We start from the raw sequence: 25,707 nt of genomic DNA, 5'->3' as shown, positions 1-25,707 counted from the left end.
ATGCCGTTGTCACGGTGACTGTGGTACGTAGCTTTCGACAGTCAGTGGGCTTGATGAATCACAACTTGCGTTGTGACGTAGCAGGAACGTTGTGTGCATGTGAGGCAAGTTCCCTGGAGCGCGCTGCGTAGTGCGAGATGAAGTCCAACTGCCACAAGATTTAACAATAAAAAATATAAGAATACGACCTGAAAAGTGCCGAAAATAAAGATCTGGGCTGATGAGCTGCGCTGACGTCGTGTTTCTGATGTGAAAGACAAGAGTTGACAAGCAGCTGGGATCCCGGTAAGACTTCAATTTCTTCTCGGCTCGGCTATGTGGCGGTTGGTTTTAAGAAGTTTCCGCTCGTCGCCAAGTTGTTAAATAAAAAACCTTCAGAAACTTGGCTTTTGGTTGAAGCGTAGGTTTATTTCAGTGAATAAATTCACCCACAACCAGAGCCGTCCAGTCGTGAAGATCCAACGTTCAGAATGGCGTTCCTAGAAATCTTCACGACTGAAGAGCAGCGAAGTGGAACATAGAACATAGGACAAGGAGTCACGCTGTAGCACGCGACTCCTGACCACACACAGTAATAACACATCTGTAATTATACAACACAGACCGAAATCACTCTCACCCTGAGGTATCTGGAGGGCAGCCATTAGTTCAAAAGGGTAAGAGAGATGGCTGCCAAGCATAGCAAGAAAGCTTATAGCACATTAGGGGGTGGCACTTTAACATTCACTTTTGTTTGACATCCCCCTCACTTTCCAAGACTAATTTGTATGTCTTTCCCATGACTTAATCATATAGCAATTATTGGATCCCCCAGCTCTCTATAAAAATTATGAAGTAACAATTTATCAGTGTCACGGATTCTTGCATTTTTAAGTAATTCGTGTTAATTTTTAAAGGTGATTGAGGCTTTTAACCAAGAGTGACCCAATGAATTCCAATATGTGTTTTAACCCCTTTTACTGCATAGATAGTTATTATGAGTTTTGTGTCTTTTTTATTACACCCCCACATATAGAGTGCAATAAAAAACACACACCCCGGGTAAATTGCAGCCGGCCAAATCTGCCAATATGTGTCCAGGGAAAATACCCCTAAATGCAAATTTTGGTGCAATAAGCACCTAAATCCGCATGTTATGCCCCATTCAGGGGCAAAACTTGTAATTGACAATAATTAGTGCACATGATAAACAAAACACACAGAAGTGTTGGTTTTTATCATGTGCAATAATTTTTGCACATAAAACCGGTACGCGCATTATGAAGTTCTAAAAGTAAGTATATAGTACGATATGTTGAATGTGTCTTCTTCAAGATCTAATGGCCATAATGCTGACAACTACATCCCCTGTGGCGACACCAGCCCCCAACCCCCAACCCTTGAGGGGGGCACTCAAGTCAGACATAGACCAATGAGCATTTGTGAGATGTGGAAGACTCTGGGGCCTCCACAACATTCTGCAGGACTGCCCTCCATTTTGTGTGGAGCAGGCGAAGTCCCTTATTAAATGACCCAATTATTTACCAGTACTTTTCAGGATCCAATCTGTAGTCCTCCTTGTCAGAGTCTTCATTTGTGGACTGAGGCAATGAGAACGAAGATGAGGAGGTAATGATCCAATTGCTTACCGGTAATCTTCACTACCCTAATTTGTAGTCCTCCCCAAGTCCACAAATAAGGACTGGGACGAGGAGGAAGAAGCTGAGGGTGTAGGTTTTTTTCCACTGGACACCTCTCCAAAGGTACTTCCCAGCACTATTGAAGGGACTGTCGAGCATCGCTCAGAGAAGGCATCATGATAGCATCCCTCACAAGATGTCAGTAAACTTTCGTATTGGAGCCGACCATCACAACAGGGTCAAGGGCCCCTCGACCTTGGCAGAGATGAGGGTCCTCCCTTTGTATTGTATTGTAATTGCATTTGTATAGCTGTTCTCTAGAGGAGATGGAGTCACGGGGGCACTGAGAGACATTCACAGACAGGAATGTGCACATTCTAAGATGGCGGATAGAAGATGTTTCCCTTTGAATTACATTGTTCTGTCAAAACAGAGATCGCTATGGCAACGGGGATGGAGGAAAGTCTTTGCCCAGGGTAATTGGAAACTCCGCGCGCCTTCCAATGGGCGTGGGTGTGTATAGCTGAGAGGAGAGGAGGAACGAGTAATGACTGCTCAGTGGATTACCGCAGCGTTATCTTGTGTTACCGAGCTTTTTCCAGAATGCTTCTTAGGCCCCCAATTGTTCAAGGGTTTGCAATTGCAATCAGCTGTAATTACTGTCTGCGTGGAATCATTGTACACATCGATTTTCCCCTCGCAAATGTATTCGGAAGAAGACGAAAACCATGTTGTTTTACCTCGTTTTTTCCAAATCTGACATTCACAGCTCGACACCTACAGGGGATACAGGCCAGTTTCTGCTAATGCATACTGCCATGAAATATCCTTCTGGAGGTTTAATGTCCTGTCCATGCAGGTTAGGGGGGGGGGGGGCAGATGGACAAGCTGTCTGCATGGTTCAGAACATCTTCTTTTCATATTTCATTCGGTATATTCGATTTATTGCTGGTGATGGGTGGTGGAATCCTGTCACTTCCATTCACCCACAGTTCTTAGCAGCAGTAGTGCAGTTCTAGAGAGAGTCGACCTTGCTTTGAGGAGTCATCTGGGCAACGGGGATTAGCCTCTTCATCGAGGATTGAAACACGTTTCAGTTGTGGTGCCTGTTTAAGGTGCAGTAAACAGTTTTATGTTCCATTGTGTTTGGAAAGGGCAGCTCACATGTTTCCAAGAGCGTTGACAGAATCCACACATGTTCCAGAGGGCGATCATGCAGGGGGTCCTTGGTCATGCAGCTTTTCACCAATCAATCCAGTGTGTGTTCCTTAGCCACTCCAAGGTGTGATTTTGTGTGCTTTTAGTGTAGAGCAAGAGAGTAGCCAGAAAAATAAAATACTGCCCACTTTCTAGCACATAGCAATACGCGAGTTAACAAAGTGAGACATTCCTACCTTTCCTTGAAGGCGCATGGGTTTTCGTATTTCTTTTCTTCTTTGTTTCTTTTCCTTCTTCATTTTTTTCATCTTCAGTCCTTCCATCATATTCCTTCTTTCCCTAATTCTTTCCTTATTAACATAATTTCTATATTTCCTTCTCTACCCCTTTCCTTTGTTTCCTTTTCCATTCTTTTGTTACTTATTACCATTCTGCTTACTATCTTTGTTCTTTGCACGATTCCTTTCTTCCTTCAATCCACTCTCACACTCCATTTGCCATTCACCTATTTATTTCTTTGCCATTTTAATAATTTGTTATTTTCTTGATGGTGGACATGCACGCCCCTTTCTTGTTGCCCCTTACATTCGTTAGTGTCTATCTGTTATATTTAACCTGTCTTTGTGTTATATTTAACCTGTCTTCTTTCTACCTCTGGGGTTTCATGGTCACTCACATGATGTCACCACTAGAACCTTGGGTGACATCATGGAGTGTTTGTGGCTTAGCCTGGTGACAACTGGCAGTTGGAACCAGGCAGGCTGAGTGGCAAGCTAGTCACAAGTGGCAAGTGTCGTATTATTCTGCACCTACAGGGTGGTGTGCATCTATGGCTTGTTGTTTTTGGGGTCAGGAGGGCACTGTACAGTTTATTATAGGAGGAGTTGTTCTTGGAATCTGTATACACGGTTTCCATGTGTGGTTGAGTGTTGGGAGTTATAAACTTATATACTCCTATTTTAAAGATGTGTACCCTGTCTCACTTGTGGTTTTGGGATTATGATTGTATCCCAGTTATGGTTCACGGGGAGAGCTGTACCCTGTAACGTTGTAGAGTTTGTTCTTAAAATTTAAGGCGGTGAGTACCCCATTAGGGAATTGGGGGCGGAGCAATGGTTGCTCCAAGGTGCAGTTCATGGGGAGAGTTGTACCCCGTTGAGTGCCTCATTTAGGAAGTTGGGGACGGAGCAATGGCTACTCAAAGGTGTAGTTCACGGGGAGGGTTGTACCCCGTTACGGAGCAAAGTGGTCTCCATTAATTATTTTTCGTCTAATTTAGTTTGTGTTTGTGTTTCCCAAGGAAAGTGGATGGGACTTGGGACTAGTTGTGTTTGGGTTGTGTTGTCGTTGACTTGTGTTTGTAACTGTTTGGGATGTGTTTGTTCTCCATCTGTGGAATGGATGCTATGTGTACTTTCATATGGATGTGTACACACATGATAATTTTATCTATTGTATTTCCATCTTGTTGATTTCCCTAAAGAAAGGAGATGTGTTGTATTTAGCCTGTCTTCTTTCTACCTCTGGGGATTTCATAGTCACTCACATGATGTCACCACTAGAACCTTGGGTGACATCATGGAGTGTTTGGGGCTTGACCTGGTGACAACTGGCAGTTGGAACCAGGCAGGCTGAGTGGCAAGCGAGTCACTCCTGGTGGGTCTTCTTTGTAACTTGACTTAACATCCTGAAGACTTGAATAAAATAACCTACATGATATCAGGCTCCAGCTTCTATTTACAACACTATCACTAGTCACTGCTGCCTGAATCAGCCCAGAGTATTCCTGTGCCTGTCACTTCTCCCCCTGCCTGAACTGGCTGAAGGAACCCAGTGTCTGTAATTTGCCTTTCTACCTCACAATATCTGTTTGAATAACAATGGAGGGTCCAATCAGGCCCAGTGCTGTCACTCACACTGTATGCGGGACATAGATCCGACCATGTGTGCCCAGTCTGGAGCCAGTTGCTGGAGGGTCAGGATGCATGCAGAATGACTATGCAATCTAAGTACCAAAAACTAATTAAAAGGTCTCAAATGCTGCTATTACTATGGCTGGGGATATATTTGCTGGCCACCAAAGTCCCCTGGTAAAGTGTTGGCCCTAGAATAATGTTGATAATGTTGGCATATTGTGGTCATGTATAGTGCCTTGCACAACCCTCCTAAAATGCTGGCTCTGACATAATGGTGCTAATTTTTGGTTCATTGGGGCATCAATGAGATACAAGTGTTGACTGTTTGTATAATGCTGGCCATGTGACAGTGTTCTTAATTTTTGGAATAGTGTGGGTATCCATGACTTGACAGTGTCCACCCTTGACCCAGCTGACCATAGCATGCTGATGATAATTCTTAGCTTGTTTAGGGACAACTTTTGCTGGTGAGCTGTCTATTTCTCAGACTGTGAGTCATCTGCTGCACAGCAGGGCTGATTGGTGGGGCGGGGGGAGTGCTCTTAAACAGACTGGAGCAGACGTGCAGCTGAGGAGAGACACTTTAAACCACACCTAGGTTGTTTGTGAGTGCGCTAGAAACGCTAGAATCACTGTATTACTGTAATTAGAACGATAAACTTGAATTTGTCTGCTTCTTAAAATTAAGTACTGAATGTATTCATGAAAGCTTTGTTTCAGCTTTCTGCCCCCGGCTTGGCGGGTTTGCTGGTGAGCGGTATGGTTCTTCGCCTGTGAGTTATTTGCTGCACAGCAGGGCTGATTGGTGGGGTGGGGGAGTGCTCTTAAACAGGCTGGAGCGGATGAGCGGCGGGCACACCAAAGGTGCGCCAAAGACAGGCCCGTCTGTGCCTGTTTGCGCCCGTCTGCGTCTGACCGGGTCCAGGGGCTAGATGCCTCGTCAAGTACAGACTTACTCAGTAGAGGAACTATGGAAACTGAAAAGCAGGGACTGGTCCCTGAATAACTTGGTAGAAGGGAAATTAAGGGTAGATAACTTCTTACTAAATAAAGGGGTGTGTGAGAGGAGACTCACACAGATCCAGACTTCAAAGGGTGGGGTGAAGGGCGACCCCCGGGATTAAGGGAACCCATAGCAGCCCTGGCACATTTTGTCTGACCAGTCCTTGTCCTGTGCGTAGCAAGTGAGTGCAGCGAGCGAACCTGACCACTACGAAGAACATTTGGAAACAATCAATCAATCAATCAATCAAGGACATTTATAGAGCACACTACCTACCCGGAGGGTCTCAAGGCGCTTGGGGGGGGGGGGGGGGGGTGCTGCTACTGCTCGAACAGCCAGGTCTTGAGCTTCTTCCTGAAGGAGAGGTGGTCTTGGGTCAGGCGCAGGTCGGGAGGGAGGGAGTTCCAGGTCTTGGCGGCCAGGTGGGAGAAGGACCTTCCTCCTGTTGTCGTTCTTCGGATGCGGGGGACGGCGGCGAGGGCGGGGCTGGCTGATCGGAGGTGGCGTTTGGGAGCGTAGAAGTTGATGCGGTTGTTGAGGTAGCTCGGGCCTTGATCGTGTAGGGCTTTGTGTGCGTGGGTGAGGAGACGGAAGGTGATCCTTTTGTTGACGGGGAGCCAGTGCAGGTCTCTCAGATGTCCGGAGATGTGGCTGCGTCGGGGGATGTCGAGGATGAGTCTGGCTGAGGCGTTCTGGATCCGCTGGAGTCTCTTCTGGAGCTTGGCGGTGGTTCCGGCGTAGAGGGCGTTGCCGTAGTCCAGTCGGCTGGTGACGAGGGCCTGGGTGACCGTCTTCCTGGTCTCGATGGGGATCCACCGGAAGATCTTCCGTAGCATGCGCAGGATGTTGAAGCATGACGAGGAGACGGCGTTGACTTGTCTGGTCATGGAGAGGGAGGAGTCCAGGATGAAGCCCAGGTTGCGTGCGTGGTCTGTCGGTGTGGGTGCGGTGCCCAGGGCGGGGGGCCACCAGGAGTCGTCCCAGGCGGAGGGCGAGGAGCCCAGGATGAGGACTTCCGTCTTGTCTGAGTTCAGTTTCAGGTGGCTGGTCGTCATCCACTCGGCTACATCTTTCATCCCTTCGTGAAGGTTGGCTCTGGCAGCGGCGGGGTCGTTGGTCAGGGAGAGGATCAGCTGGGTGTCATCGGCGTAGGAGATGATGTTCAGGTTGTGTTAGCGTGCGATGGGCGCGAGGGGGCTCATGTAGACGTTGAAGAGGGTGGGGCTCAGCGAGGATCCTTGAGGGACGCCGCAGATGACTTCGGTGGCCTCTGACTTGTACGGTGGTAGACGGACTCTCTGTGTTCTTCCGTCGAGGAAGGAGACGATCCATTCCAGTGCCTTCTCCTGAATTCCGACGTTGCTGAGGCGCTGCACTAGGGTGCGGTGGCAGACAGTGTCGAATGCCGCGGAGAGGTCTAGGAGGATGAGGGCCGCTGTTTCTCCGTTGTCCATCAGGGCTCGGATGTCATCGGTGGCAGCGATGAGGGCGGTCTCGGTGCTGTGGTTGGCTCGGAAGCCAGACTGTGAGGGGTCAAGGGATCCATTCGTCTCGAGGAAGGCGGCCAGCTGTTTGTTGACGGTCTTCTCGATGACTTTGGCTGGAAACGGGAGGAGCGAGATGGGGCGGTAATTTTTGAGTTCGGTGGGGTCCGCTGTTGGTTTCTTTAGTAGAGCGCTGAGTTCGGCGTGCTTCCAGCTCTCCGGGAAGGTGGCGGTGTCGAAGGAGGTGTTGATGATGTCCCGCAGGTGGGGTGCGATGACGGTGTCGGCCTTGTTGAAGACGTGGTGAGGGCAGGGGTCGGTTGGAGATCCGGAGTGGATGGAGTTCATCATGCGGATGGTGTCATCGGTGCTGATCGGAGTCCAGGCGCGGAGGGTGGTGGTGGGCGGCGTTGCTGCGGTCGTTGTGTGCGATGGTTGAATGCTGAAGCTGTTGTGTATGTCCGCGATCTTGTTGTGGAAGTAGGTGGCGAGGGAGTTGCAGAGGTCTTGCGATGGGGTGATGTCGTTGTTTCCGGCGTTGGGTTGGAAAGCTCTTTCACGATGTTGAAGAGTTCCTTGCAGTTGTGTGCGTTGTTGTCCAGCCGGTCCTTGAATGCAGTTTTCTTGGTGGCGCGGATCAGTTGGTGGTGCTTCCGGGTGGCAAGCTTGAGGGTGGTCCTGTTGTCCGATGTTGGTTCCCTTCTCCAGACTTTCTCGAGGGCTCGGCAGTTCTTCTTGGAGCTCTTGAGTTTGTCGGTGAACCATGGGGCCTTCTTGCTGCCGGGTCTGCTAGGCGGGGTCCTCAGTGGGGCGAGTTCGTCCGCGCAGTTGCTGATCCACTTCGTGAGGTTGTCGGCGGCCTGGCTGGGGTTCGCTGAGCTGGCGGGAGGGTGCTGACTCAGGGAAGCGGCGAGCTGGTTGGCTGTGATCTTGTTCCAGCTTCTTCGGACAACCTGTTGCTGGTGGTGGTGGATCGTCGTTCTTCTGAAGGTGAAGTGGACGCAGCTGTGGTCCGTCCAGTGGAGTCCTGTGGCGTGGCTGAAGGCGATGTCTTTGCTGGATGAGAAGACGGTGTCGAGTGTGTGTCCGGCGAGGTGGGTGGGGGTGGTCACCAGCTGCTTGAGTCCCAGGTTTGCGAGGTTTTCCAGCAGGGTGGTGGTGTTGCGGTCGTCGTTGTTCTCCAGGTGGAAGTTGAGGTCCCCGAGGAGGATGTAGTCGGCGGAGAGGAGGGCGTGCGGGCTGATGAAGTCAGCGATGTCTTCGCTGAATTGTGTGCGTGGTCCCGGGGGTCTGTAGATGAGGGTGCCTCTGAGGGTGGTCTTGGGGTTGACGTGGATCTGGAAGTGCAGGTGTTCGGCGGGTGCGATGGTGTCGTCGGTGTTGGTCGAGATGCAGATGCTGTTCCTGTGGATGATGGCGATGCCTCCTCCTGTCTGGTTGACGCGGTCTCTCCGGATGATCTTGTAGCCATCCGGGATGGCGATGGCGATGTCGGGCGCTGAGGAGGCGTTCATCCAGGTTTCCGTGAGGAAGGCGACGTCTGGGTCTGTGGTGTCGAGCAGGTTCCAGAGCTCGACGGCGTGTCTGTGGACGGAGCGGGTGTTGAGCAGGATGCACTTCAGGTTGTTGCTGCTGGTGTTCTGCTCGGTGGACGCTGGTGCAGTGCAGGTCCGGATGCAGGAGAACTTGCAGGACTGGCAGATGAAGGGTCCGTGGGTGCGTCTCGGGGTGGCTCGGTAGCATCCAGGGGTTCGGCCGGCGTTGAGTGCGTTGAGGGTGGCGGCGTCGTACGTCCGGCGGGTGGGCTGGGGTCTGCGGGGGCCAGGGGTCCTGGCGCTGGGCGCGGTCCAGGCGCGGACGGGCGTAGACGGGCTTACCTTTGGCGCACCTTCGGCGCTCATTCGGTGCTCCCGCTGCGCGCGTCCGCTGCGCGGTCGCTCTGGGGGCGTCATAAGAAGCGAGCGGTGAGGGAGGGTCCGCTGGGGGGGCGGGTAGCGCGGGGACCAATCGGCAGGCGGGGGGGCGTGTTCGGGGCTGCTACGGCGGGAAAAACTGTGGCGGGAAAAGCTGGGGGCTCGGCTGGCGGCCCTGCGGCGGCTGGGGCGCTGGGGCGGCCCTGCGGCGGCTGGGGCGTAGGCTCGGCTTCGGCGTCTGGCAGCAGGTAAGGAGGAGCGGCAGGGGGGTGTGGGGGCGACCAGGCTGTGGGCGCAGTGGTCGCTCCTGGGTAGTGGAGTGGGTCCCCTTAAGAAGGGAGCGGTGAGGGAGGGTCCGCTGGGGGGCGGGTAGCGCGGGGACCAATCGGCAGGCGGGGGGGCGTGTTCGGGGCTGCTACGGCGGGAAAAACTGTGGCGGGAAAAGCTGGGGGCTCGGCTGGCGGCCCTGCGGCGGCTGGGGCGCTGGGGCGGCCCTGCGGCGGCTGGGGCGTAGGCTCGGCTTCGGCGTCTGGCAGCAGGTAAGGAGGAGCGGCAGGGGGGTGTGGGGGCGACCAGGCCGTGGGCGCAGTGGTCGCTCCTGGGTAGTGGAGTGGGTCCCCTTAAGAAGGGAGCGGTGAGGGAGGGTCCGCTGGGGGGCGGGTAGCGCGGGGACCAATCGGCAGGCGGGGGGGCGTGTTCGGGGCTGCTACGGCGGGAAAAACTGTGGCGGGAAAAGCTGGGGGCTCGGCTGGCGGCCCTGCGGCGGCTGGGGCGGCCCTGCTGGGCGGGTGGGGCGTAGGCTCGGCTTCAGCGTCTGGCAGCAGGTAAGGAGGAGCGGCAGGGGGGTGTGGGGGCGACCAGGCCGTGGGCGCAGTGGTCGCCCCCACACAAGCATTTACAATGCAATGGTCTCGGCATTATTAAAGGTAGAGCTATTGGCATTGCTCATGACATTTCTTTTTTTTTAAAAATCATAAATAAATGGTGTTAGAAAGGCAACCCCGGGGGAGGCAGAAGATGTCTGACTGACCACCCCTAGGTCCACCTCTCCGTCGAGAAGTAGCCGAGCGTTTACCGAGAGGCCTCCTGAATGAGGGTCCTCTCCTAGGATCGTACAGCAGAGTAATCACAACACTACAGATGGACACCACACAAGAGGTCAAGTTCTTAAGCTTTTATAGATAATAAAAGGTTGCGGGTTCTTGGCAGTATGTACAAACAGATCAAGGGATCTATAAAGTCTCGTAAAAGGGGGTAAGGTAGCGGGACAGTCTTACTCTGGGTGGTGGAAGGGATACCCTACGCACAGCTCTCAATCCTCGAGCTGGGGGGTTCCGAGAGGTCGCGCCGCGGCAGCGCCAGCAGGCTTGCAGGATGGTTCAGTGAGGTAGGCCGCGGCAGCGCCAGCAGGCTCTCAGATGGTTCAACAAGGTAGGCCGCGGCAGCGCCAGCAGGCTCTCAGATGGTTCAACAAGGTAGGCCGCGGCAGCGCCAGCAGGCTCTCGGACAGTTCAACAAGGTAGGCCGCGGCAGCGCCAGCAGGCTCTCAGATGGTTCAGCAAGGTAGGCCGCGGCAGCGCCAGCAGGCTCTCAGATGGTTCAACAAGGTAGGCCGCGGCAGCAGGCTCTCGGACAGTTCAGCAAGGTAGGCCGCGGCAGCGCCAGCAGGCTCTCAGAAGGTCGTCGGGTTACGGGGAGGATGAGTTCGTCTGGTGTCGGCCGTGACAGCGTCAGCAGGGCTTCCAGTCCAGGATACAACTGAAGACCTAATCCAGGGCTGGCCCAGATATAGGTCTGGAGGTCTTTGAAGTCCGGACCCTCGCGCCTGGGGGTCAGAGGGGCCGGGATGAAGGTGTCCAGACACCCAGCAAGGGGGTGGAGCCAGCGCCCAGGGAGGCCACAGGGCGATCGATACCAGGCGTCCGGGGACGGCTGGAGGGCCATCGAAACTCCTCTTCCTCCGGGATCTGTCGAGTGGCCACTCGACCACCTGGGTGGATCTTGGTGCCTCGATGTCGGGACCTCGCTGGGGCCTGGGCCGGGGCCGAGGCCACGTGGTTGTGATGTGGTGGCCCAAGATGGAGTCGGGCACGGCCTCGTGCTTAGGTCGTGATGGGCCTACGCGGGGGCAGGCCTGCGGTGGAGGACCGGGGTGGTAGCCGGCCCTGTGGTGTTGGGGCGTGCAGGATCGGGCCGAAGGGGCCGCCCGAGGTCCGGTGGAGGGCGGATATCGTCCTGGGCCCGCCATGCGGGAGGGGTAGGACCACGCCATGAGGCCGGGTCCAACACGCGTCCCCCCCAGCTGAAGGCAGGGGAGAGTTACCCATCCTCTTGGGGATTCTCCTCGCCAAGGCGGAAGAATCTGGACAGGCCGTCGGCATTGGCGTGGTCATTGCCGGGGCGATGTTCCACTGTGAAATCCATTCCCTGCAGCGAGATGGACCAGCGTAGCAGCTTCGGGGTTTTCTCCCCGCATCTGCATCAACCAACGCAGGGGCTGGTGGTCGGTCTGGACCCGGAAGTGGGTGCCGAAGAGGTAGGGCCGGAGCTTCTTGAGGGCCCACACCATGGCGAAGGCTTCCCTCTCGATGGTGCTCCAGCGTTGCTCTCTCGCTAGCAGGCGTCGGCTGATGAAGGCCACAGGCTGGTCGATTCCTTCGGGGTTGACTTGGGACAGGACCGCCCCGATGCCGTGCTCCGAGGCGTCGGTTTGGACTACAAACTCTCTGCTGTAGTCGGGGGCCTGGAGCACAGGGGTGGTGCACATGGCAGTCTTTAGAGTTTCAAAGGCCGTTTGGCACGCAGGGGTCCAGTGCACCTTCTTGGGTAGTCTCTTGGAGGTTAGTTCTGTAAGGGGCCCCACAATGCTCCCGTAGTCTTTTATAAAACGCCGATAATATCCGGTGAGCCCCAGGAAGGCTCGGACGGCGGTCTGGGTGACCGGGGGCTCCCAGTCCCAGATGGCGTCTATCTTTGGTTGGAGGGGAGCCACGTGGCCGCTCCCCACTTGGTGTCCCAGATAGGTCACGGACCCTTGGCCTATCTGGCACTTACTGGCTTTGATGGTGAGTCCGGCCCGCCGAAGGGCCGTCAGGACCGTCCAGAGGTGGGTCAGGTGCTCACCCCAGTGAAGGCTGTACACAGCAATGTCATCGAGGTAGGCGGCGCTGTACTCCTCTAGTCCGGCCAGCACCTGGTTCACGAGTCTCTGGAAGGTTGCGGGTGCGTTCTTCATGCCGAAGGGCATCACTTTGAAGTGATAGTGGCCGTCTGGGGTCGAGAAGGCTGATCGCTCCTGTGCACCAGGGGTAAGGCCGATCTGCCAATACCCCGCCGTGAGATCGAAGGTGCTGAGGAATTTGGCAGCTCCTAAGCGATCGATTAGTTCATCTGCCCTGGGGATAGGATGGGCATCGGTCCTGGTGACTGCATTTAGTCCCCTGTAGTCAACACAAAACCGGAGCTCTAGAGCCTCTCCGGGGGCGGCGGCTTTAGGGACCAGGACAACGGGACTGGCCCAGGGGCTGTTAGAGGGTTTGACCACCCCCAGAGCCAACATCTTGGCCACTTCTGATTGGATGCAGGCCCGAACCCGGTCGGGTACTCGAAAAGCTCGGTGTTTCACCGGCGGGCTGTCTCCGGTATCCACATCGTGGACACACCACCGGGTGACCCCCGGAGTGAGGGAAAACAGATCCGCAAACTGCTCCAGCAGCTTCCGGCAGTCTTGTTGCTGCTCTGGGGTCAGGGTAGAGGAGAGCCGGACCCCTTCGAAGGAGCCGTCTTTCTCGGAGGTGCTGAGGAGATCTGGCAGTGGGTCGGAGTCGTCTTCCGCTCCGTCATCGGTCGCTAGCAACAGACTTAGTTCAGTGCGGGCAAAGTGCGGCTTAAGTCGGTTAGCGTGTAGAACCCGGAGAGGGTTCCGGGGGGACTCCATGTCCACTAGGTAGGTGACGGGGCTCTTGCGCTCCACCACCTTGAAGGGCCCCGTCCACTTGTCCTGGAGGGCGCAGGGTTCGACCGGGGACATGACCCAGACCTGCTGGCCCGGCTCGAATTCAATGGACGAGGCGTTCTGGTCATACCAGCGTTTCATCTCCTCCTGACTAGCTTCTAGGTTGGCCTCGGCAAGTTCCCGGAACTTCCGAGTCTGGTTGCGGAGTGTCAGGAGGTACCGGTAGACATCAGGCGGGGCGTCTCGGACTGCCGTCTCCCAGCCTTCCTTGACCAGGCTGAGGGGGCCTTGGACCGGGTGTCCGTACAAGAGTTCAAAAAGGACTGAACCCCAAGGACTTCTGGGGTACCTCTCGGTAGGTGAACAGGAGGCAGGGCAGCAGGACATCCCACTTGCGCCGGAGTGGCTCTTCTAGGCCCTTGATCATTCCCTTCAGTGTTCTGTTAAATCGTTCTACTAGTCCATTGCCTTGGGGATGATACGGGGTGGTGAACTTATAGGCGACCCCGCACTGTTGCCATAGGGACTTCATATGCTTCGAGATAAAGTTGGAGCCCCGATCACTCACGACCTCTCGGGGGAAGCCGACTCGGGAGAAGATGCTCATGAGGGCTCGGCCCGCCACGGGGGCTGTGATGGTTCGGAGGGGGATGGCTTCGGGATATCGGGTCGCATGGTCTACCAGGACGAGGATGAAGCGGTGCCCCTGCGAGGTGCGAGGGTCCAGGGGCCCTACGATGTCGATCCCCACTCGCTCGAAGGGGGTGGTGACCACGGGAAAAGGCTGGAGCGGGGCTTTGACTTTCCCCCCGCTCTTCCCGCTGGCTTGACAGGTCGTATTTACAACAAGGGGTGGTGAGGGACAGAGTCTCTGAATTAAGCAGAATACTCTCACCCAGTCAAACGATCAGGGCTTGATCCAACACCGTTTTTTAGCTCATTGCACCATCCCAGTTTCAGAACCTGGCTGTATGCAAATTAGTCTGTTCCTGTCCCAGTGCATGATGGGAACAGGGCAAACCAAACTACAAAAGCCAATTCTTACACTGGGAAGGAAACAAGCTTCCGGGGACCGGTTTCTGGCATTACAGCCGTCTTCGGCCCGGCTTGCTTGAATCCTGATGGTGCAATGAGCAAGGGACTCATGTCTGAGTATACCCTTCCACGCTTAGGGTGGACAAAAATATTTACAACAAGGGGTGGTGAGGGACAGAGTCTCTGAATTAAGCAGAATACTCTCACCCAGTCAAAAGATCAGGGCTAGATCCAACACCGTTTTTTAGCTCATTGCACCATCCCAGTTTCAGAACCTGGCTGTATGCAAATTAGTCTGTTCCTGTCCCAGTGCATGATGGGAACAGGGCAAACCAAACTACAAAAGCCAATTCTTACACTGGGAAGGAAACAAGCTTCCGGGGACCGGTTTCTGGCATTACAGCCGTCTTCGGCCCGGCTTGCTTGAATCCTGATGGTGCAATGAGCAAGGGACTCATGTCTGAGTATACCCTTCCACGCTTAGGGTGGACAAAAATATTTACAACAAGGGGTTGTGAGGGACAGAGTCTCTGAATTAAGCAGAATACTCTCACCCAGTCAAAAGATCAGGGCTAGATCCAACACCGTTTTTTAGCTCATTGCAGGTCGGGCAGGTCCTGCAGTGGTTATGCACATCGTTCCGCATTTTCGGCCAGTAGAAATGGGTCACCAGGCGGCTGTAAGTTTTGTCCTGCCCCAGGTGCCCGGCGAGGGGCACATCGTGTGCTAAGTTTAGGAGGAAGTCTCTGAATCGGAGGGGCACGACCAGCACCCGGCTGGCCCCTAGTTTGGCAATCTTCTGCTCACTGTAGAGAAGGTCGTTGTCCTAATAGACCCAGTGGGACCCCGCGGGGTCTCCCGCGGCCTGTGTAGCGGCTTGCTGTCGAACCCCCTCAAGGGAGGGGCAGGTTTTCTGCTCCTGCCGGAACTGTTCGCGAGTGGGACCCCCTTCTTGGCGCCATTGAGCGGGTTCGGGGAGGTGTTGGAGCTCTGGGAGATTTTCTTGCTCGGGCTCTTGGGAGCCGTGTTCAAGGCCAGGGTCCTCGGGGATGACGGGTGGCGGCGGTGCGGGCCACTCCGGCTCTTCGGTCGGAGCTTTCCCCGCTGGGGTGGAGGCTCGGGCGGACATGGAACGGGTGGTCGCGCAGACCCACTCGGGAAGGCCTAGCATCCCTAGGTGCTCTCTTCTTTCGACGCCCGCCCATGGGGAACTTTCTAGGTCGTTCCCAAGGAGGCAGTCCACGGGGGCATCGTTGCGGACAGTCACTTTTAACACGCCCGACACTCCCCCCCACTCGAAGGGGATGCGGGCCATTTGGCACAAAGTCTCTGAGTTGTCTGCGGACCGGACTGGGCACAGGACGTTAGGAAGGATCTGTTCGGGGTCACCAAATGGCAGCGGACGGCTGTCACGCTGGCTCCGGTGTCACGGAGGGCTTCGGTTCGGTGACCATTGATGGTGACCCACTGGCGGTATTTCTGGGTGTTGCCGGGGATCGGCCCTCGGGGGATCAGATCGTGAGTCCCCAGGCAGGCTAAGGTCATGGCGGCGGGCTCCCACTCGGCCTGCTCGGGGCCGTTGTCCTCTTCCTCACTTCCTTCTTCACCCAGGGCCGCGGCCATTATCTGGCGGGCTGGAGGACCGGTGGTGCCGGGTCGCTGGTTCATCGGGCAGAGGGGGTCATTCGCGTAATGACCCTGTCGCTGGCATCTGTGGCACGTAACATTCGGGCGGGGCCCGGGTCTGGCTGGTGGGCCCCCTCTCTGGCCCAAGGGTGGCGACGTGGAGGCAGGGGATGACCCCTGGGGGGCATCCCGTCCCCGGCTCTGGCCTACTCTGCCGCCTCGGGGTCGGTGGTTTCCCGGGGATCCCCGGCCGGAGTCTTCCGTCGGACCCCGAGCGACTCGGGTGCTCGCCCATCTATCCACTTCGACAGCGAGTTTTCGTGGCTCAGTCAGTTTGCTGTCGAGGAGGTGTTGCCGGAGTTCGACGAAGCAGTTATTGGATAGATGTTCCCACAGAATGAGGTCGACCAGCTGCTGGTAGTTGGTGACCTGACAGCCCCGAGTCCACCCCTCAAAGGCTCTGCTGTAATAGTTCACGTACTCCACCCACGTGGTACCGGGGATTTTTTTGCAGTCTCGAAATCGCTGCCGGTACATCTCGGGGGTGAGTCCGTAGCGAGTGAGGAGGGCGGTCTTCATGTGCTCGTACGAGGTCATCTCGGTATCCGGGAGCTCCAGCAGGGCGTCTCTCCCTTCATTGATAAACTTCCCCCACAGGCCGGCGCCCCAGTCCTTGAGGGGTACTCGATGGGCGGTCATGGCAACCTCGTAGGCTTTAACCCACTGTTGGATGTCGTCGTTCTTATAGTACTCTTTGACGACATCCTTGGGTATATGTACCTTTGTGTCCACCGGGGGAGGTGAGGCCTTCCCCCCGGAGAGGCCAGTCTCGTTGGCCTTGGCTTTAACTTCCATTTCTTTGAGGACGCGCTCGTGCTCGAGCATGAGTTTTTTCTCCTCGAGATCTCTCTGTCTTCGCTTTTCTTCCAGGTCTCCTTCTAGCCGTAGCTGCTCGAGGGCTAACTTCCTTTCTGCCAGTTGGATCTCTCCTTCTTGTCTGAGTCGAGCGAGCTCCAACTCGTGGAGCCGGTTCTTCTCTCGTTCTCGGGCATCTTCGTGGGAGAGGCCCGTGACTGGGTTCGCGGGTCTCCCTCCCGCTGGGTTCGTCGCAGCCTCCGGGCCTCCGTTCGGGCCCGGGTTATCTTCCCTCGGGGGTGGCGCCTCGCCGGCGTCCACCCAGGCCTGCAGGGCCGATTTAAAGTCTTCTTTGGTGCTTAAGCCAGTGGTAGCGATGCCTAGGTCTTTGCAGAATTGCTTTAGCTCCTTGTGACTGTAGTCTTCCATTCTCTCTTTCTGGAATTCTGTGCTCATGGTCGCAGTGGGTTTTTCTTGGTAGTGAGCGAACTACTCTCTGTACGATCTACGTGGGCTCGGATCCCAGCGCTTGCCACCAATGTTAGAAAGGCAACCCCGGGGGAGGCAGAAGATGTCTGACTGACCACCCCTAGGTCCACCTCTCCGTCGAGAAGTAGCCGAGCGTTTACCGAGAGGCCTCCTGAATGAGGGTCCTCTCCTAGGATCGTACAGCAGAGTAATCACAACACTACAGATGGACACCACACAAGAGGTCAAGTTCTTAAGCTTTTATAGATAATAAAAGGTTGCGGGTTCTTGGCAGTATGTACAAACAGATCAAGGGATCTATAAAGTCTCGTAAAAGGGGGTAAGGTAGCGGGACAGTCTTACTCTGGGTGGAGGAAGGGATACCCTACGCACAGCTCTCAATCCTCGAGCTGGGGGGTTCCGAGAGGTCGCGCCGCGGCAGCGCCAGTAGGCTTGCAGGATGGTTCAGTGAGGTAGGCCGCGGCAGCGCCAGCAGGCTCTCGGACAGTTCAACAAGGTAGGCCGCGGCAGCGCCAGCAGGCTCTCAGATGGTTCAGCAAGGTAGGCCGCAGCAGCGCCAGCAGGCTCTCAGATGGTTCAACAAGGTAGGCCGCGGCAGCGCCAGCAGGCTCTCGGACAGTTCAGCAAGGTAGGCCGCGGCAGCGCCAGCAGGCTCTCAGAAGGTCGTCGGGTTACGGGGAGGATGAGTTCGTCTGGTGTCGGCCGTGACAGCGTCAGCAGGACTTCCAGTCCAGGATACAACTGAAGACCTAATCCAGGGCTGGCCCAGATATAGGTCTGGAGGTCTTTGAAGTCCGGACCCTCGCGCCTGGGGGTCAGAGGGGCCGGGATGAAGGTGTCCAGACACCCAGCAGGGGGGTGGAGCCAGCGCCCAGGGAGGCCAGAGGGCGATCGATACCAGGCGTCCGGGGACGGCTGGAGGGCCATCGAAACTCCTCTTCCTCCGGGATCTGTCGAGTGGCCACTCGACCACCTGGGTGGATCTTGGTGCCTCGATGTCGGGACCTCGCTGGGGCCTGGGCCGGGGCCGAGGCCACGTGGTTGTGACGTGGTGGCCCAAGATGGAGTCGGGCACGGCCTCGTGCTTAGGTCGTGATGGGCCTACGCGGGGGCAGGCCTGCGGTGGAGGACCGGGGTGGTAGCCGGCCCTGTGGTGTTGGGGCGTGCAGGATCGGGCCGAAGGGGCCGCCCAGGGTCCGGTGGAGGGCGGATATCGTCCTGGGCCCGCCATGCGGGAGGGGTAGGACCACGCCATGAGGCCGGGTCCAACAAATGGCATTGTCATTTATACTGGCAATAGCTTAATCGCTTGCATATGCGAGACCTACTGCATTAGCACCCACACACAGAGTAAGTAGTAGAGTAGTAGAGTGAGTTGTTGATAGTGAGTAGGAGAGTTATTAGTAAAGAGAGTATTAGAGAGCGAGTAGTAAAAAGTGAGAGTGAGTATTCAATAGTGAGAGTGAGTAGTAAAGAGTTCTAGAGCCACACACATTTACATGCACAGCCACACCCTTGCATATACAAAGTGTATTTTTAGTTTCAGTAGTAAAGAGTGAGTAGTATATATAGAGTGACTAATTATGAGTGAGTAATGTTGAGTAGTAGAGTGTGTGTGAGAGAGAGTGTGTGAGAGAGAGTGTGTGTGAGAGAGAGTGAATGTGAGAGAGAGAGCGTGTGAGAGACAGAACGTGTGAGAGACAGAGCGTGTGAGAGACAGAGCGTGTGAGAGACAGAGCGTGTGAGAGACAGAGCGTGTGAGAGAGAGCGTGTGAGAGACAGAGCGTGTGAGAGACAGAGCGTGTGAGAGACAGAGCGTGTGAGAGACAGAGCGTGTGAGAGAGAGAGCGTGTGAGAGATAGAGCGTGTGAGAGAGAGAGCGTGTGAGAGAGAGCGTGTGAGAGAGAGCGTGTGAGAGAGAGAGCGTGTGAGAGAGAGAGCGTGTGAGAGAGAGAGCGTGTGAGAGAGAGCGTGTGAGAGAGAGTGAATGTGAGAGAGAGAGCCTGTGAGAGAGAGCGTGTGAGAGACAGAGCGTGTGAGAGAGAGAGCGTGTGAGAGACAGAGCGTGTGAGAGAGAGTGAATGTGAGAGAGAGAGCGTGTGAGAGAGAGCGTGTGAGAGACAGAGCGTGTGAGAGAGAGAGCGTGTGAGAGAGAGAGCGTGTGAGAGACAGAGCGTGTGAGAGAGAGTGAATGTGAGAGAGAGAGCGTGTGAGAGAGAGCGTGTGAGAGACAGAGCGTGTGAGAGAGAGAGCGTGTGAGAGAGAGAGCGTGTGAGAGACAGAACGTGTGAGAGACAGAGCGTGTGAGAGACAGAGCGTGTGAGAGAGAGAGCGTGTGAGAGAGAGAGCGTGTGAGAGAGAGAGCGTGTGAGAGAGAGTGAATGTGAGAGAGAGAGCGTGTGAGAGAGAGCGTGTGAGAGACAGAGCGTGTGAGAGAGAGAGCGTGTGAGAGAGAGAGCATGTGAGAGAGAGAGCGTGTGAGAGAGAGCGTGTGAGAGAGAGTGAATGTGAGAGAGAGAGCGTGTGAGAGAGAGCGTGTGAGAGAGAGCGTGTGAGAGAGAGAGCGTGTGAGAGAGAGAGCGTGTGAGAGAGAGAACGTGTGAGAGAGAGTGAATGTGAGAGAGAGAGCGTGTGAGAGAGAGCGTGTGAGAGACAGAGCGTGTGAGAGAGAGCGTGTGAGAGAGAGAGCGTGTGAGAGAGAGAGCGTGTGAGAGAGAGCGTGTGAGAGAGAGTGAATGTGAGAGAGAGCGCGTGTGAGAGAGAGCGTGTGAGAGAGAGTGTGTGAGAGAGAGAGCGTGTGAGAGAGAGAGCGTGTGAGAGAGAGAGCGTGTGAGAGAGAGAGCGTGTGAGAGAGAGAGCGTGTGAGAGAGAGCGTGTGAGAGAGAGTGAATGTGAGAGAGAGAGCGTGTGAGAGAGAGCGTGTGAGAGAGAGCGTGTGAGAGACAGAGCGTGTGAGAGAGAGAGCGTGTGAGAGAGAGAGCGTGTGAGAGAGAGCGTGTGAGAGAGAGTGAATGTGAGAGAGAGTGAATGTGAGAGAGAGAGCGTGTGAGAGAGAGCGTGTGAGAGACAGAGCGTGTGAGAGACAGAGCGTGTGAGAGAGAGAGCGTGTGAGAGAGAGAGCGTGTGAGAGAGAGCGTGTGAGAGACAGAGCGTGTGAGAGAGAGAACGTGTGAGAGAGAGAGCGTGTGAGAGAGAGTGAATGTGAGAGAGAGAGCGTGTGAGAGAGAGCGTGTGAGAGACAGAGCGTGTGAGAGACAGAGCGTGTGAGAGAGAGAGCGTGTAAGAGAGAGAGCGTGTGAGAGACAGAGCGTGTGAGAGAGAGAGAGCGTGTGAGAGAGAGAGCGTGTGAGAGAGAGAGTGTGTGTGAGAGAGTGTGAGAGAGAGCGTGTGAGAGACAGAACGTGTGAGAGAGAGCGTGTGAGAGAGAGAGCATGTGAGAGACAGAGCGTGTGAGAGAGAGAGCGTGTGAGAGAGAGAGCGTGTGAGAGAGAGAGTGTGTGTGAGAGAGTGTGAGAGAGAAAGAGAGTGTGAAAGAGAGTGTGTGAGAGAGAGTGAGAGAGTGAGATTGAGAGAGAGAGAGTGAGATTGAGAGAGAGTGTGAGAGAGAGAGAGTGAGATTGAGAGAGAGTGTGAGAGAGAGAGTGTGTGAGAGTGTGTGAGAGTGAGATAGAGTGAGAGAGTGTACATGTTTTCCCCCCCACTTTCACAAACAAGACACAAAGAATGTTTCAAGCAGATTGTGCATCCCAGCTTGAAATGGACATCCCCATATTGTAAACGGACCTCTGCTCTTTAACGTGATGGAAAATTGGCTCGGTGTTTAGCAGCGAGATACACAAACACTTTAAGGGCATTTTTTTTCTTTATTTCTAACGTTGGCTGCAGGAAAAGGGACTCACTGCCTAGGGTCATACAAGTTGGTCTATTGGCTGGTTCATCCTAAAACAACTATAACATTCAATGCACTGTTGCAATACCAGTAGGGGAATAGTTATTTTTTTCCACTGCTTGAAGAATATTATATACTGGCAATTTATACAGTTGTGTATACAATCTTATAAAATATGAAACCCTGTGCTATTAGTGAATCATTTGCATTATTCTCAATTTTCCACATTATTTGGAAGCAAAATGGAATGTTGGAACGCAACTGCGTGATAACATCTCACTGGCTTGCAGGAGAAGCTAGAAAACAATTCAGACGTTCCTCACATGGAAATGCATAGCTCCTACTGCAAACTCTCACTAATGCAACAAAATAGCCTTCGACAAATTTGAAGATGTAAACAATGAGACTGAGATGGCAAACAATGTGCAAATCAACTGTTCATGAGGTGTTCAGTAAATCTTAGGGCAGAGGGCCGCTTACAACAGAGCTCAGGGCAGTGTAAGATCTCACAGGTTGTAAGTGAGGTAAGTTATAACAGACGGTCACTATATAGTAATCTCTCTAAAAGAAATCCATTTATCTGTGTTTCCGCTTTCCTCTGGACTCAACACAAAGAATGGATTGCATTGTCTATGTGAACTGCAATGCTGTAGTGGTTCAATGTTCTACAATGTGGGCTAATTCCAAACTTTTCTTACCTCCTCTTTGGTGAAATTTTTATCAGTCCCCAGCAGATACGGGGTTATAAAGCTCTCTCCTGGTCGCAGCTGCGTCATGAAGCCATGGAAACAGAGGTAGCAAGCCAGGAACTTCCAGCGCTTGCTTTCCACATCACGCACTGGCACCTCTGGTGGCGGTGCAAGTGGAGGCTGGGGAGCAGAGTCCTCATTATCTACAGCCATTCTCTGACTGTTCGTTACTCTAAGGCTACAGCGCCCTCCTACTGGGAAGATAAAATATGCATCCATTACCCTTGACCGTGCCTGGCAGGAGCTGCTGTTTAGTACATAACTTGAGTCCAGTAGATGAGATCAAGCTTGCAAGCACCAAACCTGGATACTCCATAACTCCTTGCTAAAGTTGCACAAGCACCATTCGGCGAAAAAGTAATCAAAGATTAAAAAAAAATACCACCAAATAAACACTGTTATACTTAAAACTTCTCAAAAAATCAAGGGTTCTGCAACCAATCAGAGTGTGCCCAACACACAGTCAGACACAGTAGCATCAAAACACACTGCACCTTAGTGCGTCCAAATGGAGATCCTGGTCCAGGCCCATCAACTTCACGTTCCTTCCGTTCAGCTCCCCACTATCAATAAAAGGCCTCCTGAACCAATCCAAAAAGCGTGAAACCTCTAAATTTCATCTTAAAGTAGTGTTCTCACCAAAATGTCTTCTTTCACCTGCTACAACTAATGGAGGAATCCTACATTCCTTACCGCAACAAGACTTCTCTGTGTATTACAGTCACAACATTGCACCTTGGATACCGCAATGCCATTACAATCCGACTCTCTGCTAAAACCATCGTTGAATGTGACGGGCTGGGGCCTATGCGGCGAAAATCATCTTTGGACCTTGCTGGTTGGACATCACCCTGATACAGGTTGCCTTGCATCAGTTACAGATCAAACGAAAAATCCCACTTCAAGACACTGCATAGTACCCATGCCACGATCTGGTAGGGTGTAAGTTTACCTTGCCAAAGCCTTGGGCCAATGTAATCACGCTAGAAACCGGAGGTCAGCCTGCCTGCGCCTAGGAGTGAACAGGCTTCATAGCAACTGATATTGGAGGCATCCTAAAACACAAGACTCCTTTGTCTGGAATCCTCTACCCCTCCACTAGCGCAAAGGGAAAATTCCTGCGATTTCGCAGAAACAATCTACGGAAGCCACCATGCTCCAGAGAGGTCATATTCAAATGACTGTAGTTCTAGTGGTCACGCAGAAAAAACCTATAAATAAAATAATACAAGAGGGGGGGTCAGATCGGCAGGTGAACGCACACTAAACATCCAACAACACAGAGGGAATCCTCAATACCACGAGGACAGAGGGAATAAGCACAACACCGCTGGAGAGGGAGGGAGGGGTGGGGGCCCGGGGGAGCGACAGAGGAGAGCTGCGGCAGAGGGAGGGGGGGGAGGCGACAGCGCGACACCAGGACCCAGCCGAGACAAGCTGGGATATGAACCTGTGACTATGAGGTTGTACACAGGCCCGCCCCTACAGTGGATGCATCAGACCACTGAGCCACCAGCGCTGCGGGAGACCCAACGAGGTGCGCATACGAGGAAGCAAGGGGCCATCAACAAACAGAAGTACGGAAGCATGGCGCAACACAGTACCAGTAATCATAGTAGAAACAGCTGAAACACAACCCAAATCTTGGAGGCAGTGAACATCCAACGTTGGATAATAATAAGAGAGTAATGTGCGTTATGGGGAGGCACAAAAGACACCGTAGTAGCGAAAACGAGGCAACTTCCCAAACGCATTGCAGCCCTGCTCCCGTGGGACAGCAGTAGTAAGCGCAACTCGTGAAAAACAGATTGCAACCGCAGGCAGACAAATTACCGTTGCCTACACTCCTGCCACCAAGTAACAACTCCGCCAGGTGAGCGCCAGCGGTCCCGCTACTAATTCAAAAGGTCACGAGTACAACAGATGTTTAATTGTTAGCCAACTCAATCTATTTATCTACCTGTGAAGGATGAACGGCTGAGTGGTCACGATAACCCCATGCCCCAGAGCCCGCTAGAGCCGGGCAGAAATGCCACTAGACGTGGGGGGAGGAGCGGAAATCACAGGTGCCTACCCTGACATAGGGAAAAACAGACGCAATCAACGAGCGGCGGTAACCTGCGTAACGGGAAAAGCAGCCGCAGGCCGAGTCGGGCCAGAGGCCAGAACCGGTCCGCCCCTAAACACAGTATGTAATGACTGGCAGGCAACCTAACACAAATATATGTGTTTTCATATCAAACAAACACGGTTGATAGCCAACCGAGCCTCGAGGCCACAACTGTACATATCAACATTAGAGGGGGCCGGGGATCCTCGTGCTTTCAGGTACAACAGTGACAAACTGGCAGCCGCCCCGGGAGCAGGGCTGGAACCACTCCCCGCCAGAGCACACAGAGACGGGCCGCCAAATGGCATAGCACAAACCCCAGAGCCCGCTATAGCAGGGCATCAAGTCACAAGGTGGGGGTGGGAGCGCTGGGCAGACCAGAAGTGCGAGGGCCAGAAGGTGGGGAACCAGTAACTGAGCCCGCTAGAGCTTGTCCCACTTACCTGTAATCTGGAGGAACTGCATCACAGAGCAAAACAAGACAAGAAAAGAGCTGGGCGAAAACGGGAGGCTCCTCCTGGTGCATTCCCGGGTAGAGACGCTGTGGGCCCAGCCGGGAGGACATGCTCAGCACGGAGCTGGTGGCCATGGGGAGTGCAGGCTGTGCGAGCTGCAGGACCGGGTGTGGTGTGGCTGCTGCTTGTGCGCCCTGGCTCCCGCTCCGTACCTGCAATCGTCCTGCCTCTCCTCAGCTGTGGAGACACCTTATGTTCGGCAGGCATGTCGCGGAGCTCCCCTTACTTCCCCAGGGGTGCAAACAGTCGCTCCTTCTCTGCTGATGCGGGGAAAAAAATGGCGGCCTCAAGCTTCGGAAATTTTTCGAATTCGGGGGCGTGTTTTGCTGTCCTGAGTGGCGGACGACGTCACCAGCTAAAGAACGCAAAAAATCACGCCCCCGAATCCGAAAAAGACGGAGCTTATTTGGACGGACGGCTCTTTCCTCCAATGGCTGGCCTCTGTTTAGGAAGCCAGCCAATGGAGGACAGACAGTACAGGGAGGTGGGTTCTGAAGGCCTACTAAAAAACATTAATTCTCCGGACCGGAAGCTGTGCTTTGCACAGCTTATAGGTCCCGAGACCTAAAAACTGGAAAAATGGTGCATTCTACAACACATTTTTCATGATATATTCAATTGAATCAGCTTTAAAAGCTTAGTATATGTTGACCTTACAGTGCACCAGGATACAACAATCTTTGTTGGGGCCCTTCAATGATTCTTTCACTATCATCCTTCATCAGTGCCCCTCATCTCTCCATAGCCTCTCTCTCACGTGTGTTTCATTTGTTTTATAGTGCCTCTCATATCTGTGTATGGTGTCAGACCATTTTACATCTCACACATACAGAGAGAATGAATCATAAGTGTGTGAATCAGTTGATAGAAAATGTTAGATAAGACATAAAGGAATACAAGGTGTAGGAGTCACGTGTCATCCAAACAAGTAGGCATTTTTTTAAGTGCTTAGTCTAGAGAAGCACAGACTCAGGATTCAAAATGTACCACAGTGGTTTGGGTTGGCTTTACAAATAATAATGTATTTCTACCCAACCACTTTTTAGCAACATCAAGATGATGAAATACTGGGAAAAGCATAACTTTTGAACCTGTTCTATGCAGTTTGCCTGCAGCTCTTTGATGGCAGTTCATAGCTCGCTGTACTGGGTTACGGTTGTAAGTTATGAACTGCAAATAACAAAAGGATCTCTGTTATACAAGCAGCAACCCACTGAGCTATGCACATATGCACATAAAATACAGTTCTGTGATCTGAATGGTACGCGTTCTTTGCAGCAGGCATACTACCCCTCTGTGAAACGTAAGACGAGTCAAAACTGCCAATAGACAAAACAATCCAGCAGGAAGAGGAACCCCCAGCGATATCAATCTTGACACTTTTATTGTTG

The sequence above is a fragment of the Lissotriton helveticus genome, chromosome 5_1 (genome assembly GCF_964261635.1).
Source record: "Lissotriton helveticus chromosome 5_1, aLisHel1.1, whole genome shotgun sequence".
In the NCBI taxonomy this organism is placed as follows: Eukaryota; Metazoa; Chordata; class Amphibia; order Caudata; family Salamandridae; genus Lissotriton; species Lissotriton helveticus.
This window is presented reverse-complemented; position numbering follows the sequence as displayed.